This window comes from Lemur catta, chromosome 9 (genome assembly GCF_020740605.2).
Source record: "Lemur catta isolate mLemCat1 chromosome 9, mLemCat1.pri, whole genome shotgun sequence".
In the NCBI taxonomy this organism is placed as follows: Eukaryota; Metazoa; Chordata; class Mammalia; order Primates; family Lemuridae; genus Lemur; species Lemur catta.
Window position 1 is genome coordinate 20,008,897 of NC_059136.1, and position 16,289 is coordinate 20,025,185.

Sequence of the window (16,289 nt, forward strand, 5' to 3'; positions counted from 1 at the left end):
CTACCTTCTATTAACATATTCCTGCCATTCTCTTACATTCATTGATTATAAAAGAGTTTAAATTCAATCTCTGCTCTTTCTGAAAACAGTTCATCTGCCTTTTCGTTGATAAGGATTCTGGATTTCATTTTCTTGCTTCATCTTGTCTTCCTCTTTTTGTGTGTGTGTATCAGCCCTTTTGAGATGAATGAGAGTGAAGGCTGATTTTCTCTATGCTCCTATTTTGTGTTCAGACAGAACTTGGAGGGTAGTGAGAACAAAATGATCATTTAAATTTCACCATCTAGTTGTTCGGAAAATGAATCATACATTTAACATTATACCATTTACACATGTATAAGTGTTTATTCCGCTGTGGCTATGTTGTATATGTCAAAATAGCACCTAGACTCCTCACATATCTTCCTCTGTGAGATATTTCAATTCAAAATTTATTAATAAGAACTTTTTAAATATAGATTGAATCTTTAATAATACCTGTTGATCATTCATTTGCTGTAGTGGATAATATTTTGCTTTTGTTGACCATGCATGTATTACACTTATCTATTAATGAGTTTCAATTATCTGCTCTTAATATTTCTTACTCTTGCAAATAAAAGTGCACTAAATGAAACGGAGAAGATGTTGAAAAGCAGGCAAATCAGGGAGATAACTAAAATATTCTTTGACCGGGAGATTTTCCACAGCTTCTGGAAGGAAATGTATTTTGTACAATAATAATGATGACTGAATAAAGTACGTACTCAGATATTTCACTGTATTTGTCGGTTAACGTAGGCAAGGATTCATGAAGGAGAATTGGCTAGCCTGGATGTGGATTATGTTAAAATAATGTTACTTTTAGTCAGATAAAACAGAGTCATGTTGGGTAATTATCCTATGTGTTAAACATGAACACATATATATGCTTTGGAGAGGGACTAGAACCCAATCCGACGGGAACAGGCTCACAGTGCATATTTATGTCAGATACATCCTGATAAAAGTTACTAGTCTTCTAAATGATACAATTCAAGTTCACAGTTAACTCCTGGTTTTGGTGTCTATTCTATTGAGCACTATATCATCACTGACAGCTGTCCCAGTGCAGTGTCATCTCAAGTATTGCTCCAGAACGAAGGGTCCTGAGAAGCTTCTGGAGTTGCCGTTGCAGCCGGCTTCACTAAAGTCAAGTGAAATGTCCACCTGTTGCTGTAATCTGCTCTAAGCTCAGTGCATGTGATAAAGGTTTATGGGCGTTAGTGTGGTGTGAGCAAGCGTTATTAATTGGAAGTTGACTGGTCTGGATCAAGGATAAGCACAAGTACCTGAGGATGTTGAGGTGCAGCCGAGTGGCCATCTATTCTATTAGAACAGGACAAATAACCCTTTGTGCTCTGGCCCCATTGATGTCCTCCTCTAGGGTCTCTCACAGCCACTATACTGTACCTTCCATTTTTCACACCACAGGGTATTTTCATGAAATCTTTCTGGTTGAATACGACTTTAGAACTTTGCATTCCAGGAAAAACTGCTGTGTCACTAATACAGGTAGCTTAGGATCGAGGAGCCTGCAGATTAATGATTCAGGGAGGAAACAAGTGACTAAATGAAACGACAAAGGTGACAAAAGATCCACTCTGATGTTTATCACAAGGACTAGCATGCTCGGTTGACTGTATGATAAATAATTATAAAGAAACTAACATTGCACTTTGTTTCTAAATGATGTGGTGCATTTCTGACCTGATTTACATTTTTATATGATGCCTTGTTACAGGTTAAAACTGAGAACAATTTGTTGTACTTCAGGAAAGAGAGGTGAGCAACCACTTTGGTTCTTCTGACATTCAACTGGGTGTCTGTGGCTGCTGAAGTCAGAACTTCAAGGTCTATGTGTTCCTTTCTTAGGTGGCTTAATGGGGATTTTTTTCATAGTACATATATTTGCTCGTGGATGTTTCTACCCTGTTCAAGGAATCTCCTTTATTGTTTTTTCCCTATGTTTCGATTTCTTTTTGAGGTAACCTACACAATTTTGGGTAATGCCTGACGTAGTTCTCTTTTTCACCCTGCTCTGTTGAGAGAAAATCATCTTGTAATGAAATTCAAGTGTCCTGAATATTCAATTTTTTAATCTTTTTCTGGCACATTCCCAACATAGATGTTTTCATTCTTCTTTGCACTGTCATCATACCATATATTACTTCACTACATAACTTATTCCTTAAAGATTTAGTTGATTCAAAAGGTTTATTTAATTTCCACAGTAGATTTTACCTAATTTTATTAGAACCATCCAAGGTCATCTTTTTTGATGTTATGTCTATGAGCCTTCCATTATGCAGATACTAAGCAAAACGTCTACTGTACATTTACTTTTCTTCATTCGTAAAGCATTACATTAGCCTGCACAAAATAAGCCTGGCCAAGGAAAATAGTTATTTGTTGGAAGGGTTATTGTCTGGATCGATGATGAGCCTAAGTGTCCGAGGACGGTGATGACACATTGCAGATGTCAATCTGAAGGTCCAGATGAGTGGCCCTCTAGTAGGAAAAGTAACACTTTCATGCCCCGGCTTATTTGGTAACCCCTCAGTGACAGCATAATAGCACTGGGAGCACGTCTGTTTTTTCACTTTGTTCATGACACATTTCCTTGACATGAGGACATTAAAGTGATTGTACTAAGAAAGGGTCCAGTAACTGTGATATGTACTGGAAATCTCATTGGCTTGTTAGCGCCAATACGGAGCGAGCGCTATGCCTGCATGAAATAATGACAATAGCACCTCTCATGAAGAAAGCAATTTCAGTGCTTTGTTATTTTAACTGTTGAGTATTTTCTAAGAGTTTGCCTTTGCTTTCCCCCTCCCTGTCATGTTTTGCCAAGAGAGAGAGGCTGAAATGGGCGCCTCCACTTCAGAGAATGGGGTGAGTAGCTAAACGTGTAACATTTTTAAAAAATTTTTTCTTCATGCATAATAATTGTACATAGTCAAGGAGTACCAGTTATATGTTAATGCAAGCATATAACACATAATGCTCAGACCTGGGTAATTGGGTCATGATACACGTGGAACATTTATCCTTGCTTTATGTTGGGAACATTTGAAAAATTCTAGCTCTTCTGAAATATAATAAATTATGGTTAACTCTACATGCCCTATGAGACTATTGAACACTAGAAATTGTTCCTTCTATTTAACAGAATTACCCCTTCACCAACACCTCTTCATTACCCCTTACCAAACCTTGACACATTAAGTGTACAAGTCAAAGAGTTTTTAGGAAGTTGATAGAGTTGTGTATCCACCACCACAATACAAAATGAGAAAACTTCCATCAACACTAAAAGTTGCCCCATCCCCATTTGTAAGCAATAGATACTTGTTCCCAAACCTCAGGCAACCACTAAGTAGCTTATTGTCCCTATGAATTTTCCTTATCCAGAAAGTTTATACAAATGCAATCGTACCATAGATATTTTTTTTGGTTTGTTTCTTTTACTTAGCATAAAGTTGTTGAAGTTTGTCCATGTTGTAGGGATGTATCAGCTCATCTAAAGTCTTCATATTCAAGATATTATTTTATGTCCTAGAATTCCCACTTGGTTCCTTTTCATAATTTGCATGTTGCTTTATGAATCTACCTTCTATTAACATATTCCTGCCATTGTCTTATATTCATTGATTGTAAAAGAGTTTAAATTCATTCTCTGCTCTTTCTGAAAAAGGGTCATCTGCCTTTTCGTTGATAAGGATTCTGGATTTCATTTTCTTGCTTCACCTTTTCTTCCTCTTTTTGTGTGTGTGTATCGGCCCTTTTGAGATGAATGAGAGTGAAGGCTGATTTTCTCTATGCTCCTTTTTTTGTGTTCAGACAGAACTTGGAGGGTAGTGAGAATGAAATGATCATTTAAATTTCACCATCTAGTCGTTCTGAAAATGAATCATACATTTAACATTATACCATCTACACATGTATAAGTGTTTATTCCGCTGTGTCTATGATGTATATGTCAAAATAGCACCTGGACTCCTCACATATCTTCCTCTGTGAGAGATTTCAATTCAAAATTTATTAATAAGAACTTTTTAAATATAGACTGAATCTTTAATAATAACTGGTGATCATTAATTTGCTGTAGTGGATGATATTTTGCTTTTGTTGTCTATGCATGTATTACACTTATCTATTAATGATTTTCAATTATTTGCTCTTAATATTTCTTACTCTTGCAAATAAAAGTGCACTAAATGAAGCGGAGAAGATGTTGAAAAGTCAGCCAAATCAGGGAGATAACTAAAGTATTCTTTGACCGGGAGATTTTCCACAGCTTCTGGAAGGAAATGTATTTTGTACAATAATAATTATGACTGAATAAGTACATACTCAGATATTTCGCTGTATTTGTCGGTTAACGTAGGCAAGGATTCATGAAGGAGAATTGGCTAGCCTGGATGTGGATTATGTTGAAAGAATGTTACTTTTAGTCAGATAAAACAGAGTCATGTTGGGTAATTATCCTATGTGTTTAACACGAACACTTATATATGCTTGGATTAGGGACTAGAACCCAATCCGACGGGAACAGGCTCACAGTGCATATTTATGTCAGATACATCCTGACATACATTAATAGTCCTCTAATTGATACAATCCAAGTTCACAGTTAACTCCTGGTTTTGGTTTCTATTCTATTGAGTACTATATCATCACTGACAGCTGTCCCAGTGCAGTGTCATCTCAAGTATTGCTCCAGAACGAAGGGTCCTGAGAAGCTTCTGGAGTTGCCGTTGCAGCCGGCTTCACTAAAGTCAAGTGAAATGTCCACCTGTTGCTGTAATCTGCTCTAAGCTCAGTGCATGTGATAAAGGTTTATGGGTGTTAGTGTGGTGTGAGCAAGCGTTATTAATTGGAAGTTGACTGGTCTGGATCAAGGATAAGCAAAAGTACCTGAGGATGTTGAGGTGCAGCCGAGTGGCCATCTATTCTATTAGAACAGGACAAATAACCCTTTGTGCACTGGCCCAATTGATGTGCTCCTTTATTGTCTCTCACTGCCACTATCCTGTACCTTCCATTTTTCACACCACAGGGCATTTTCAAGAAATCTTTCTGGTTGAATACGACTTTAGAACTTTGCATTCCAGCAGAAACTGCTGTGTCACTAACTCAGATAGCTTGGGATCGAGGAAACTGCAGATTAAGGATTCAGGGAGGAAACAACTGACTAAATGAAACAACAAAGGTGACAAAAGATCCACTCTGATGTTTATCACAGGGACTAGGATGCTGGGATGCCTATATGATAAATAATTGTAAAGAAACTAATATTGCACTTTGTTTCTAAATGATGTGGTGCATTTCTGACCTGATTTATGTTTTTATATGATGCCTTGTTACAGGTTAAAACTGAGAACAAGTTATTGTACTTCAGAGCAGAGAGGTGAGCAACCACTGTGGTTCTTCTGACATTAAACTGGGTGTCTGTGGCTGCTGAAGTCAGAACTATTCTTAGGTAGCTTAATGGGGATTCTTTTCATAGTACATATATTTGCGCATGGAGGTTTCTACCCCGTTCAAGGAATCTCCTTTATTGTTTCTTCCCTATGTTTCGATCTCTTTTTGAAGTAACCTACACAATTTTGGGGAATGCCTGACGTAGTTCTCTTTTTCACCCTGCTCTGTTGAGAGAAAATCATCTTGTAATGAAATTCAAGTGTCCTGAATATTCAATTTTTTAATCTTTATCTGGCACATTCCCAACATAGATGTTTTCATTCTTCTTTGTACTGTCATCATACCACATATTACTTCGCTACATAACTTATTTCTTAAAGTTTTAGTTGATTCAAAAGGTTTATTTAATTTCCACAGTAGATTTTACCTAATTTTATTAGAACCATCCAAGGTCATCTTTTTTGATGTTATGTCTATGAGCCTTCCATTATGCAGATACTAGGCAAAACGTCTACTGTACATTTACTTTTCTTCATTCGTAAAGCATTACATTAGCCTGCACAAAATAAGCCTGGCCAAGGAAAATAGTTATTTGTTGGAAGGGTTATTGTCTGGATCGATGATGAGCCTAAGTGTCCGAGGACGGTGATGACACATTGCAGATGTCAATCTGAAGGTCCAGATGAGTGGCCCTCTAGTAGGAAAAGTAACACTTTCATGCCCCGGCTTATTTGGTAACCCCTCAGTGACAGCATAATAGCACTGGGAGCACGTCTGTTTTTTCACTTTGTTCATGACACATTTCCTTGACATGAGGACATTAAAGTGATTGTACTAAGAAAGGGTCCAGTAACTGTGATATGTACTGGAAATCTCATTGGCGTGTTAGCGCCAATACGGAGCGAGCGCTATGCCTGCATGAAATAATGACAATAGGACCTTTCATGAAGAAGGTAATTTCAGTGCTTTGTTATATTAACTGTTGAGTATTTTCTAAGAGTTTGCCTTTGCTTTCCCCCTCCCTGTCATGTTTTGCCAAGAGAGAGAGGCTGAAATGGGTGCCTCCACTTCAGAGAATGGGGTGAGTAGCTAAAGGTGTAACATTTTTAAAAAATTTTTTCTTCATGCATAATAATTGTACATAGTCAAGGAGTACCAGTTATATGTTAATGCAAGCATATAACACATAATGCTCAGACCTGGGTAATTGGGTCATGATACACGTGGAACATTTATCCTGGCTTTATGTTGGGAACATTTGAAAAATTCTAGCTCTTCTGAAATATAATAAATTATGGTTACCTCTACACGCCCTGTGACACTATTGAACACTAGAAATTGTTCCTTCTATTTAACAGAATTACCCCTTCACCAACACCTCTTCATTACCCCTTCCCAAACCTTGACACATTAATTGTACAAGTCAATGAGCTTTTAGGAAGTTCATAGAGTTGTGTATCCACCACCACAATACAAAATGAGAAAACTTCCATCAACACTAAAAGTTGCCCTATCCCCATTTCTAAGCAATATATACTTTGTTCCCAAACTTCAGGCAACCACTAAGTAGCTTTTTGTCTCTATGGATTTTTCTTATCCAGAAACTTTATAAAAATGCAATCATAGCATAGATAGACCTTTTTTGTTTGTTTCTTTTACTTAGCATAAAGTTCTTGAAGTTCATCCATGTTGTAGGGATGTATCAGCTCATCTAAAGTCTTTATATTCAAGATATTATTTTATGTCCTAGAATTCCTACTTGGTTCCTTTTCATAATTTGCATGTTGCTTTATGAATCTACCTTCTATTAACATATTCCTGCCATTGTCTTATATTCATTGATTGTGAAAGAGTTTAAATTCAATCTCTGCTCTTTCTGAAAATGGGTCATCTGCATTTTCGTTGATAAGGATTCTGGATTTCACTTTCTTGCTTCATCTTGTCTTCCTCTTTTTGTGTGTGTGTATCGGCCCTTTTGAGATGAATGAGAGTGAAGGCTGATTTTCTCTATGCTCCTTTTTTGTGTTCAGACAGAACTTGGAGGGTAGTGAGAACAAAATGATCATTTAAATTTCACCATCTAGTTGTTCGGAAAATGAATCATACATTTAACATTATACCATCTACACATGTGTAAGTGTTTATTCCGCTGTGTCTATGTTGTATATATCAAAATAGCACCTAGACTCCTCACATATCTTCCTCTGTGAGAGATTTCAATTCAAAATTTAGTAATAAGAACTTTTTAAGTATAGATTGAATCTTTAATTATTCCTGTTGATCATTAATTTTCTGTAGTGGATAATATTTTCCTTTTGTTGTCCATGCATGTATTACACTTATCTATTAATGATTTTCAATTATTTGCTTTTAATATTTCTTACTCTTGCAAATAAAATTGCACTAAATGAAACAGAGAAGATGTTGAAAAGCAGGCAAATCAGGGAGATAACTAAAGTACTCTTTGACCGGGAGATTTTCCACAGCTTCTGGAAGGAAATGTATTTTGTACAATAATAATTATGACTGAATAAGTACATACTCAGATATTTCGCTGTATTTGTCAGTTAACGTAGGCAAGGATTCATGAAGGAGAATTGGCTAGCCTGGATGTGGATTATGTTGAAATAATGTTACTTTTAGTCAGATAAAACAGAGTCATGTTGGGTAATTATCCTATGTGTTAAACATGAACACATATATATGCTTTGGATAGGGACTAGAACCCAATCCGACGGGAACAGGCTCACAGTGCATATTTATGTCAGATACATCCTGATAAACGTTAATAGTCTTCTAAATGATACAATCCAAGTTCACAGTTAACTCCTGGTCTTGGTGTCTATTTTATTGAGTACTATATCATCACTGACAGCTGTCCCAGTGCAGTGTCATCTCAAGTATTGCTCCAGAACGAAGAGTCCTGAGAAGCTTCTGGAGTTGCCGTTGCAGCCGGCTTCACTAAAGTCAAGTGAAATGTCCACCTGTTGCTGTAATCTGCTCTAAGCTCAGTGCATGTGATAAAGGTTTAGGGGCGTTAGTGTGGTGTGAGCAAGCCTTATTTATCAGAAGTTGACTGCTCTGGATCAAGGATAAGCACAATTGCCTGAAGATGTTGAGGTGCAGCCGAGTGGCCTTCTTATTCTATTAGAACAAGACAAATAACCCTTTGGGCACTGGCCCAATTGATGTCCTTCTCAAAGATCTCACACTGCCATGACCCTATACCTTCCATTTCTCACACCACAGGGTATTTTCATGAAATCTTTCCGGTTGAATACCACTTTAGAACTTTGCATTCAGCCAAAACTGCTGTGTCACTAACTCAGATAGCTTGGGATCGAGGAAACTGCAGATTAAGGATTCAGGGAGGAAACAAGTAACTAAATGAAATGACAAAGGTGACAAAAGATCCACTCTGATGTTTATCACAAGGACTAGGATGCTGGGATGCCTGTATGTATAATAATTTTAAAGAAATTAATATTGCACTTTGTTTCTAAATGATGTGGTGCATTTCTGACCTGGTTTATGTTTTTATATGGTGCCTTGTTACAGGTTAAAACTGAGAACAAGTTGTTGTACTTCAGGGAAGAAAGGTGAGCAACCACTTTGGTGCTTCTGACATTCAACTGGGTGTCTGTGGCTGCTGAAGTCAGAACTTCAAGGTCTATGTGTTCCTTTCTTAGGTGGCTTAATGGGGATTCTTTTCATAGTACATATATTTGCCCATGGAGTTTTCTACCCTGTTCAAGGAATCTCCTTTATTGTTTCTTCCCTATGTTTCGATCTCTTTTTGAAGTAACCTACACAATTTTGGGGAATGCCTGACGTAGCTCTCTTTTTCACCCTGCTCTGTTGAGAGAAAATCATCTTGTAATGAAATTCAAGTGTCCTGAATATTCAATTTTTTAATCTTTTTCTGGCACATTCCCAACATAGATGTTTTCATTCTTCTTTGTGCTGTCATCATACTATATATTACTTCGCTACATAATTTATTCCTTAAAGTTTTAGTTGATTCAAAAGGTTTATTAAATTTCCACAGTAGATTTTACCTAATTTTATTAGAAACATCCAAGGTCATCTTTTTTGATGTTATGTCTATGAGCCTTCCATTATGCAGATACTAAGCAAAACGTCTACTGTACATTTACTTTTCTTCATTCGTAAAGCATTACATTAGCCTGCACAAAATAAGCCTGGCCAAGGAAAATAGTTATTTGTTGGAAGGGTTATTGTCTGGATCGATGATGAGCCTAAGTGTCCGAGGACGGTGATGACACATTGCAGATGTCAATCTGAAGGTCCAGATGAGTGGCCCTCTAGTAGGAAAAGTAACACTTTCATGCCCCGGCTTATTTGGTAACCCCTCAGTGACAGCGTAATGGCACTGGGGGGCACGTCTGTTTTTTCACTTTGTTCATGACACATTTCCTTCACGTGAGGACATTAAAGTGATTGTACTAAGAAAGGTCCAGCAACTGTGATATGTACTGGAAATCTCATTGACGTGTTAGCGCCAATACGGAGCGAGCGCTATGCCTGCATGAAATAATGACAATAGCACCTCTCATGAAGAAAGCAATTTCAGTGCTTTGTTATTTTAACTGTTGAGTATTTTCTAAGAGTTTGCCTTTGCTTTCCCCCTCCCTGTCATGTTTTGCCAAGAGAGAGAGGCTGAAATGGGCGCCTCCACTTCAGAGAATGGGGTGAGTAGCTAAACGTGTAACATTTTTAAAAAATTTTTTCTTCATGCATAATAATTGTACATAGTCAAGGAGTACCAGTTATATGTTAATGCAAGCATATAACACATAATGCTCAGACCTGGGTAATTGGGTCATGATACACGTGGAACATTTATCCTTGCTTTATGTTGGGAACATTTGAAAAATTCTAGCTCTTCTGAAATATAATAAATTATGGTTAACTCTACATGCCCTGTGACACTATTGAACACTGGAAATTGTTCCTTGTATTTCACAGAATTACCCCTTCACCAACACTCTCCATTACCCCTTCCCAAACTTTGGCACATTAAATGTACAAGTCAATGAGTTTTTAGGAAGTTTATAGAGTTGTGTATCCACCACCACAATACAAAATGAGAAAACTTGCATCAACACTAAAATTTGCCCCGTCCCCATTTGTAAGCAATATATACTTTGTTCCCAAGCCCCAGGTAACCATTATGTAGACTTCTGTCTCTACGGATTTCCTTATCCAGATATTTAATATAAATGCAATCATACCATAGATAGTTTTTTTTTTGTTTCTTTTTCTTAGTATAAAGTTGTTGAACTACATCCTTGTTGTAAGTATGTATCAGCTCATCTAAAGTCTTCAAATTCAAGATATTATTTTATGTCCTAGAATTCCCACTTGGTTCCTTTTCATAATTTGCATGTTGCTTTATGAATCTACCTTCTATTATCTCATTCCTGCCATTGTCTTATATTCATTGATTGTAATAGTGTTTAAATTATTTGTCTGCTCTTTCTGAAATTGGGTCATCTGCCTTTTAGTTGATAAGGATTCTAGATTTCATATTATTGCTTCATCTTGTGTTTCTTTTTTTAGTGTGTGTGTGTATCAGCCGTTTTGAGAAAAATGACAGTGTAGTCTGATTTTCTCTATGCTTCTTTTTTGTGTTCAGACAGAACTTGGAGCGTACTGAGAATGAAATGATCATTTAAATTTCACCATATGTCAAGTCGTTCTCAAATTGAGTCATATATTTAACAGTATACCATCTACACATATATAAGTGTCTATTCCTCTTTGTGTACTTGTATATATCAAAACAGAATCTGGACTTCTCTTGTATCTTCATCTGTGAGAGATTTCAATTCAAAATTTATTAATAAGACCTTTTCTAATGTAGATTGAATCTTCAATAATAACTGTTGATCATTAGTTTGCTGTAGTGGTTAATAGTTTGCGTGTATTGTTCATGTATATATTATACTTATGTTTTTATGATTTTCAATCATTTGCTCTTAATATTTCTTACTCTTGCAAATAATAGTGCATTAAGTGAAACTAAGAAGATGTTGGAAAGTCAGCCAAATCAGGAAGATAACTAAAGTATTCTTTGACCGGGAGATTTTACTCAGCTTCTGAAAGGAAATGTATTTTGTACAGTAATAATAAGGACTGAATAACAAAATACACAGATATTTTGCTGTGTTTGCCGGTTAATGAAGGTAAGGATTCATGAAGGAGAATTGGCTAGCCTGGTGTGGATTATGTTGAAATAATGTTACTCCTAGTCAGATAAAACAGAGTCATGTTGGGTAATTATCCTATGTGTGTAACATGAACACATATATATGCTTTGGACAAGGACTAGAACCCATTCTGATGGGAAAAGGCCCACAGTGTATATTTATGTCAAATACATCCTGACAAACTTTAATAGCCTTTTAAATTATACTATCCAAGCTCACAGTTAACTCCTGGTTTTGGTTTCTATTCTTTTGGGTACTATATCATCACTGACAGCTGTCCCAGTTCATTGTCATCTCAATTATTGCTCCAGACTGAAGTATCCTTAGAAGCTTCTGGAGTTGCCATTGCAGCCAGCTTCATTAAAGTCAAGTGAAACATCCACCTGTGCTTTAATATACTATAAGCTGAATGCAGGTGATAAATTTTTAGGGGCATTAGTGTCGTGTTAGGAATCCTTATTTGTTGGAAGTCGAGTGGTCTGGATCAAGGAAAAGCACAAGTACCTGACGATGTTGAGGTGCAGCTGACTGGCCATTTGTTCTATTAGATTAGGACAAATATCCTTTTCTGCACTGGCCCAATTGATGTCCTCCTCTAAGATCTCACATTACCACTATCCTATATCTTCCATTTTTCACTCCCCAGGGTATTTTCATTAATTCTATTTGGTTCAATGCCACTTTGGTGCTTTGCATTCAAGCAAAAACTGCTGTGTCACTAACTCAGATAGCTTGGTATTGAGGAAATTGCAGATTAAGAATTCAGGAAGGAAACAAGTGAATAAATGAAATGACAAAGTTGACAGAATATCAACTCTGATGTTTATCACAAGGACTATGGTGCTGAGATGCCTGTATGATAAGTAATTATGAAGTAACCAGTGTTACTCTTTGTTTCTACATAATTTGGTGCATTTCTGACCTGTTTTATTTTATTTTTTTATTTCAGCTTATTAGGGTGGTACAAAAGTTCAGGTTATGTATATTTCCCATGCCCCTCTTGATTCCTCTGAGTCAGAGCTTCCAGCATGTGCATTCCTCTGATAGTGAACATTGAACTCATTATGTAGGTATTCACTCATTCCCTTCCCCCGCCCCCCACATCTGTCTGACACCCAATTGTGTTATTCCAAATGTGCACTTAGGTGATGATAATGGAAACTTATTTGCTGGTGAGTACATGTGGTGCTTATTTTTCCATTCTTGGGGTACTTCACTTAGTACAATGGGTTCCAAATCTCTCCAGGAGAACAAACTATATTACCATTATTTCTTATAGCTGAGTAATACTGCATGGTATACATATATCACATTTCACTAATCCACTCATGTGTTGATGGGCATTTGGGTTGTTTCCACATCTTTGCAATTGTGAATTGTGCTGCTATAGACATTCGGGTGCAGGTGTCTTTTTTATAGAATGACTTTTGTTTTTTTGGGTAAATGCCCAATAATGGGATTGCTGGATCGAATGGTAGGTCTACTTGAATCTGTTCAAGGTATCTCCATATTGCTTTCCACAGATGTTGCACTACTTTGCAGTCACACCAGCAGTGTATGAGTGTTCCTGTCTCCCCGCATCCACGCCAACATGTATTGTTTGGGGTTTTTTGATAAAGGCCATTCTCACTTGAGTTAAGTGATACCTCATTGTGGTTTTGATTTGCATTTCCTTGATGGTTAGAGATGTTGAGCACTTTTTCATATGTTTGTTAGCTATTCTTATATCTTCTTTTGAAAAATTTGTATTCATGTCCTTTGCCCACTTTTTGATAGGGTTGTTCGATTTTTTCTTACTGATTTTCCTGAGTTCTAAATAGATTCTTATTTTCAGTCCTTTATCGTATGTGTAGCATTTGAAAATTTTTTCCCATTCTGTAGGTTGTCTGTTTACTCTCGTGACTGTTTCTTTGGCTGTGCAGAAACTTTTTAATTTAATCAGGTCCCATTTATTTATTTTTGTTGTTGCTGTGATAGCCTTAGGGGTCTTCCTCATAAATTCTTTGCCTAGACCAATGTCTATAAGAGTCTTTCCTACATTTTCTTCTAGAATTCTAATAGTTTTACCCCTAAGTTTTAAGTCTGTTATCCGCTGTGACTTGAGTTTTGTGAGAGGTGAAAGCTGTGGGTCCTGTTTCAGTCTTCTACATGTAGCTATCCAATTTTCCCAGCACCATTTGTTGAATAAGGATTCTTTTCCCTAGAGTATGTTTTTGTCTGCTTTGTCAAGGATTAGATGGCTATATGAGGATGATTTTATATTTGGATTTTCTGTTGTGTTCCACTGGTCTGTGTCACTGCACTTGTGCTAATACCAAGCAGTTTTAGTAACCCCAGTCTTGTAGTATAGTTTGAAGTCTGGCAAATTAATACCTCCCATTTTGTTTTTGTTGCTTAAAATTGCTTTTGCTAAATGGGGTCTTTTCTGGTTCCATTCGAAGTGTAAAATTATGTTTCTATATGTGTGAAAAATGATTTTGGTAGTTTAATAGGGATTGCATTGAATCTGTAGATCACTTTGGGTAGTATAGACATTTTAACAATATTAATTCTTCCGATCCATGAACCTGGTATACTTTTCCACCTATTTACATCCTCTGCTATTTCCTTCCTCAGTGTTTCATAGTTCTCCCTATAGAGGTCCTTTACCTCCTTATTTAAATATATTACTAGGTATTTTACTTTCTTTGTTGCTATTTTGAAGGGTATTGAGCCCTTAATTTGGTTCTCCATTTGACTCTTATTGGCATATATGAATGACTCTGATTTGTGTGTATTGGTTTTGTATCCTGAAACTTTATTAAATTCATTGATCTATTCCAGGAGTCTCTTGGTTGAATCCTTGGGGTTTTCTAGATAAAATATCACATCATCAGCAAAGAGTAAGACTTTGATCTCTTCTGTCCCTATTTGAACACCCTTGATTCTGCTCTCTTGCCTGAAAACTCTCACAAGAACTTCCAATGCTATGTTGAAAAGTAATGGGGACAGTGGCCAGCCTTCTCTGGTTCCAGTTCGAAGTGCGAATGCTTTCAGTTTTTCCCCATTCAGTATGATGTTGGCTGTGGGTTTGTCATAAAAGTGTTATATCATTTTTAGACAGGCCCTGTCTATGCCTATTTTGTTGAGCGTTCTTATAAAAGGTGTTGAATTTTGTCAAATGCTTTTTCTTCATCTATTGAGAGGATCTTATGGTCTTTATTTTTGCTTTTATTTATGTGGTGAATTACATTTATAGATTTGGATATGTTAAACCATCCCTGCATCTCTGGGATGAAGCCCACTTGACCATGATGGATTATTTTTTTGATAAGCACTTGGATTTGATTTGCTAGGATTTTATTGAGGATTTTTGCATCTATATTCATAAGGGATATTTGTCTATAGTTTTCTTTTTTTGTTGCATCCTTTCCTGGTTTTGGTATCAATGTTATGTTAGCTTGGTAAAATGTGTTGGGGAGAATTCCATCCTTCTCGATGTTGGAGAATAGTTTATGTAGGATGGGCACCAGTTCTTCTTTGTAGGTGTGGTAAAATTCGGGTTGAACCCATCTGGTCGGGGCTTTCTTTTTGGGAAGGTTTTTTATTGCTGTTTTGATTTCAGTTCTCGTTATTGGTCTATTCAGGAATTCTATTTCTTCCTGGTTGAGCCTGGGAAGGCTGTGTATTTCAAAAAATTTGTTCATTTCCCCTACATTTTCCAGTTTGTGTGCAAAAAGATTTTTGTAGAATTCATAGATGATATCATGTATCTCTGTGGCATCAGTCCTGATTTCTCCTTTCATGTTCCTGATGGAGGTTGTTAGAGAGTTTTCTTTTCTGCTCTTGGTTAATATAGCCAGAGGTGTGTCTATTTTGTTTATATTTTCAAAGAACCAACTTTTTGTTTTATTAATCTCCCTTATGGATTTTTTGTTGTCCTTTTCATTTAGTTCTGATTTGATCTTAATAATTTCTCTCCTTCTGCTAGGTTTGGGGTCAGTCTGTTCTTCTTTCTCCAGCTCTTTGAGTCTATTCATTAGGTTGTCTATTTGTAAATTTCCTGTCTTTTTGATATAGGCATTTATGGAAATAAATTTTCCTGTCAGGACTACTTTAGCTGTGTCCAGATTTTGATAACTTGTGTCTCCTTTGTCATTTAATTCAAAGGATCTTTTGATTTCTGGCTTGATATCTTCATTTATAAAATAATCATCCAGGAGAAGGTTGTTTAGCTTCTATGTCTTTGAGTAGGAATGAGAATTTCTGTTAGGGTTAATTTCTACTTTTATTCTGCTGTGATCTAAGAAGACGCATGGTATAATTTCTGTTTTTTTTAATTTTTTAAGACATCCTTTATGTCCTAGGATATGGTCAATCTTGGAGAATGTCCCATTCGCTTATGAAAAGAACGTATATTCAGTGAATTTTAGGTGGAATGTCCTGTAGATGTCAGTCAGGCCCATTTGTTCTAGAATTCTATTTAAGTCCATTATTTCTTTGTTTATTTTCTGTTTGGAGGATCTGTCCTATACTGTCAATGGAGTGTTAAAGTCTCCGGCTATCATGGTATTGTTATCTATCATTTGGTTCAGATCAAGTAGGGTTTGCTTTATGAATCTGGATGGA

General features: G+C 36.5%; 3 non-coding genes across 3 annotated transcripts; all 3 read left to right on the top strand.

Moving 5' to 3' along the window:
- The first annotated feature begins 2,448 nt into the window (after positions 1 to 2,448).
- On the top strand, positions 2,449 to 2,515 carry LOC123645514. The gene has a single exon (XR_006737625.1). It is a non-coding gene; the product is annotated as a small nucleolar RNA SNORD109A (small nucleolar RNA).
- A 3,546-nt stretch (positions 2,516 to 6,061) lies between these two features.
- Positions 6,062 to 6,128, top strand: LOC123645515. Its single transcript, XR_006737626.1, has one exon. It is a non-coding gene; the product is annotated as a small nucleolar RNA SNORD109A (small nucleolar RNA).
- Positions 6,129 to 9,692: 3,564 nt separating this feature from the next.
- LOC123645516 lies at positions 9,693 to 9,759 on the top strand. Its single transcript, XR_006737627.1, has one exon. It is a non-coding gene; the product is annotated as a small nucleolar RNA SNORD109A (small nucleolar RNA).
- Positions 9,760 to 16,289: the final 6,530 nt, after the last annotated feature.